The 5,233-nt window shown below is 30.6% G+C and overlaps 1 long non-coding RNA gene across 1 annotated transcript in view; it reads left to right on the top strand.

Moving 5' to 3' along the window:
- LOC117102634 overlaps positions 1 to 2,883 on the top strand; it is a 5,935-nt gene extending 3,052 nt beyond the window's left edge. Inside the window, exons 2-3 of the long non-coding RNA XR_004444448.1 lie at positions 1,594 to 1,676; positions 2,475 to 2,883. This is a non-coding gene — a long non-coding RNA (uncharacterized LOC117102634). The remainder of the gene's footprint in view (positions 1 to 1,593; positions 1,677 to 2,474) is intronic.
- The last annotated feature ends 2,350 nt before the right edge of the window (positions 2,884 to 5,233 follow it).

The following is a 5,233-nucleotide window of genomic DNA, read 5'->3' as shown; positions in this document are numbered from 1 at the left end:
TTTTGATTGTCACATAACAGCCTATACTGATTCCATCGGAGTCATTTTTTTAAAGTCGATTCTTATCCTACAATCATCAACATGATAATAATTATCATCATCATCGCCATCATCATCGTAATCATCAACCGTAATCATCATCATCATAACCACCACCATCATCATCATTTTTATTATTATTATTATTATTATTATTATTATTATTATTATTATTATTATTATTATTATTATTATCATTATCATTATTATTATTATATTATTATTATTATTATTATTATTATTATTATTATTATTATTATCATCATCATCATCATCATCATCATTATCATCATCACCCTCATCATTCTTATCGTCATTAAGGAATGGCGCATTAGAAAAAGAATAATTAATAGTTTTTATACCACTCCAGGTGGCGTTTTACATATAAACATTACCGGTACTCAATGGACTACGAAGGAGACTTTACAATTAATAACAAATGTGAGTACAGTATTGAACATTTTGCATCGTTAATTCACTAGTTAAATGGGAATTCTGCCATCATTTTATAGTTATTGTTTTTACTAAGTTTGTTAGGCAGCTGCATTGATGGCATTGACAGTTTCCTCGACAGAAGCATGCACTGACATAGCTGCATACATCCAAAGTGAATTGCTAAAACCACCAAACTGGCTAAAGAAACGTTATTTACAGTAATTACAGCTTGGGGCTTGCTAACTTCCGTTCGTTGTTTACATTGCAGAGTAATATCTGTTTTATTTTAATTGGCATTATATGCAATTTATTACCAAGGGTCTATAATTATCTGGTGCACAACTTTTAAACTTGAATAATCGAAATTTGTTATAGCCCGGGTTATAGCTCGACAAAAATATTTTCTATATTATTTTTTAAAGGACAGCGAAAGTGATCGAGGTAGGGCCAAATGACACCGTCTTTATCAATACTGATATTAATATCTTCATGGATGGTTACGGTAATTCCATGATGTCGATATCATATAAAGCTACTACGTAGTGACGGATCCAGAAATTCGAAATAGAGGGGATCCAGGGGGGGACTTTCACATATAGAATTATGATTATGTCACCTCAATGGTCCATGTTCTAGATGGCCGGAAACGACTTAAATATGAATAAAATATTCATTTTTTCCTCCATTTTTGAATTAATTTTTAAATAATTTCGGCGGGGGGCGGTTGCACACTTCCCCTTTTCAAATATACAGAGCAGTTGAGCATTTTATATAGTCCTATAATAATAATAATAATAGGCCTAATGATAGTAATAATAATAGGCCTAATAATAGGCCTAATAATAATAATAATAATAATAGGCCTAATGATAGTAATAATAATAATAATAATAATAATAATAATAATAATAATAATAATAATAATAATAATAATAATAATAATAATAATAATAATAATAATAATAATAATAATAATAATAATAATAATAATAATAAGTAAATAAATAAGAATAAGAATGATAATAATTAAATAAAGCGCCGGTATCCGTTTAACAGGTAACGCTCATGGCGCCCCTCCAAAAGAAAGTCGAAATGTGAAATACATTGTTTATCTTTCAGCTCATGACAGACAGGCGTATATTCAAATTGGACCTCATTGGAAATGGGCTGGACTCCGGCCTAATGGGTGTTCCTGATGCTCGGTAATTTTTACTTCCTTTGATCTCAATCCATTTGTTATCGTGCTTGTGCATGTTGAGCATCGAATAAATTCAATCAATCATTAAAAAAATATTATATCATGAAAAATGTTCTTATGAAGATATACTGTAGTTATAGTATTATGTTTATTGTTTGAATATACTCTATTTATGAATCTATTGTATTCATTTCTATCGAATAGTACACTTTTTATAAATGTTATTTACCCATGATCGGAATGCTAACATAATTTGTTTGCGCTATTGCGATCTACTAGCTCTACCCAATACCACTTGTATTTAATAATCCTCACATCATTCCGTAATATGATGATACTATAAATAATGAATACTTAATATGATAATGCTAATAGGATAATAATTGTGAAGTACTATTATGTTATGTTCTATCAGTAGCATTGTCCATAGCGATAACTGAATACGATAATTTTAAGGTTGGAGTGCACACTAATTTTCCAGTGGCGGATTTCCCCCCACCCCCTAAATCTTTTAAAATGGTAAAAAATTGGAGAAAAAAATAGAAAATTACATTCAAATTTCAAATCTGAGAGTGCCATTTCTGGCCATCTAGAGGTGCCATAATCGATAAGTTTCTTACCTCAGCCCCAACATGGTTGGAAACCCTTCATTTGGCAATGTCCCTCCCTGTGGGCCCCCTCTATTTCAAACTCCTGGATCTGCCACTGTTTTTATTTATATATTGTTTTGATGATACTCCATTATAATTCTTTCTCTGTTTCATAATCTTTTCTCAATATTTTTTTTATTCCAATGACGTAGACAAAGAAGCCACAACTACGGTATCTGGAAAGAATCTCTGGACTGAAAGGTCAACAGAACATAACAATTATTCATAGACAGCCAAAAATTGTGTCAGTCATCAAGCTTCTGGATATGAAATTAATTAACATATAGTGTGAATTTTATTTTTTAAATGTTCTTGTAGGCTGTATGTTTATTAATATTGTATTATTACTGCTAATGTTTATCTTTTTAATTAAGTAACCCGTTTGTTGTAAAGAATATAGACATGTAAGATAATAATATATAACATTTTGAGGATTAAAATCAGGTCTATTGATTTTTGCCGGATGTACATGACATAGACATACATTATATAAATATAAAATGTATACATATATCCCAACTTGATTTCAATGCTTGAAAATAAATATCAAATGGAATTGTGCATCTCTTCCCGTCTTATTTAATGCCTGTGTTTACTGTAATAAACTCAATAGCTAAAATATCATTAAGCTTAAACCAAAAGTGAAGAATTGCTTCATCAATAGGCCTATGTACTATTTCAATTATTGAACTAGCAAAATAAATATCAAATGGAATTGTGCATCTCTTCTCATCTTATTTAATGTCTGTGTTTACTATAATAAACTCAATAGCTAAAATATCCTTATTATAAGCTTAAACCAAAAGTGAAGAATTGCTTCATCAACAGGCCTATGTGCTACTTCAATTATTGAACTAGCAATTCTTTCGTGGACGCCCTCAACAAAAACATAAAACCGGAAATGACGTAGTTGCTAAGCAACAAGCTTATGCATAATCATGAATATTCAGTGACACCTGTTCTAATTAGACTAACAATAAAATCTTTTTGGTCGATTTTGTCAAAACTGAGCTAAAAGTTTTTATTGTTAGTCTAATGAGCACAGGTGTTACTGAATATGCATGAGCTGTAGCCTAGCAACCGACGTCATTTCCTGTTTTGTAAAATTCGACAGCACCTTACTCTGAAAAGTTTTGAAATTTGTTGGTATCATACGTGAATATATTTAGAAAAGTGTTAGATATAGTAGCCTGTAGTAGTGCTATATTCGAATTCGAAGTTGACGCCCTCAACAAAAACATAAAACCGGAAATGACGTGGTTTCTAAGCAACAAGCTTATGAATAATCATGAATATTCAGTGACACCTGTTCTAATTTGACTAACAATAAAATCTTTTTGGTCGATTTTGTCAAAACTGAGCTAAAAGTTTTTATTGTTAGTCTAATGAGCACAGGTGTTACTGAATATGCATGAGCTGCAGCCTAGCAACCGACGTCATTTCCTGTTTTGTAAAATTCGACAGCACCTTACTCTGAAAAGTTTCGAAATTTGTTGGTATCATATGTGAATATATTTAAAAAAAAGTGTTAGATATAGTAGCCTGTAGTAGTGCTATATTCGAATTCGAAGTGATTATAATATATTTAATTCGATTATATACTGATTAATAATCATGAAATATATAATATTATTATTAATGCAACTACGACAAAGGAAGTGCACACAATGATGTATTATAAATTACACTTCAGTTTATTTTTATTACATACATACTCGGAAATGTTACATCAGAACTATATAAACGTAATATAAATAGAATATAAAGATTCTAGTTTTATATAATATAATATTATGATGCTTAGGCCTAAATATATTTTAAGTATGAAATATCGTTCGAGAATTACGTTCTATAAGAAACATAATTGGCAAATTTGATTCAATTCTGGCGATCCAGTGATATAAGTCATAATAAATATCCGCGTACAATTATTTGTCAAATTAAGACCTCATAAATCCGACTATTGATAGCACCTTGTGTTCCGGCAATGTTTACACATGTGTTCCGCTGACAATGATTGTACATCGACTTCGCACTCATTGATGGATCGGTAGATTTGACCTCAGACACTGAAATAAAAGAAATTGAACTAGTAAGAATACATTCAAACTAAGTTAGGCCTAATTAAGTATAAATCTCATTGGATTAAAAACACTTTTTGGAAACTCTATGACATTCATACCTCCATGAGGTATAGGAACACACATTCAGAAAAATAAAATTGATTGTTGATTGATTTAATAGGCCTACCTTATATTATGTAAAGTGTTAATAAAGCGTTATTTTAATATGAGTGGCCGAGTACGTTTCCCAACATTCTACAACAAATCGACAAGGTCCAAATTTTTAAGACAGTCGAAGATGTACTTAATACACATTTGTAATTTTTTTTTTTTTTTAATAAAACTTAAAAGCGAATATTAAATCTTAACATTTTAACCAATAGTCTATCGGACCCCTGTATCGTCCTATAATAACAAAGCTGCTGTCCAACCTGCTTTTCCCCTTAAAGTCAGGCTCCGGAGAAAAAAAATGTTTTGATATGTTGTAGAACTGATTTTTCTAAGACAGAAAAAAGTTGTTTGACGAAAAACTGGGGAACGGTGAATAAGATACAGATTTTTTAATATTTAAAAACTGGGGGAATAAGGTGTAAAAATGGGCAGTTACGCCCCTTTTTCTCCCAGTTTTTAAATATTTAAAAATCTGTATCTCATTCACGTTCCCCAGTTTTTCGTCAAAAAACTTTATTCTGTCTTAGAAAAATCAGTTCTACAACATATATTTTTTTTTTTCCTCCGGAGCCTGGCTTTAACGGCACATGGAGTTTTAGGTGACCCCTCCACATTTGGTAACAATATATCTGAGCACTGTTATTATTTATTAATTTAGCATTTCGAAAGACGGTTTA

This window comes from Anneissia japonica, unplaced genomic scaffold (genome assembly GCF_011630105.1).
Source record: "Anneissia japonica isolate Jap-2015-1 unplaced genomic scaffold, ASM1163010v1 scaffold1489_len2284818_cov182, whole genome shotgun sequence".
Lineage (NCBI taxonomy): Eukaryota > Metazoa > Echinodermata > Crinoidea > Comatulida > Comatulidae > Anneissia > Anneissia japonica.
This window is presented reverse-complemented; position numbering and strand designations above follow the sequence as displayed.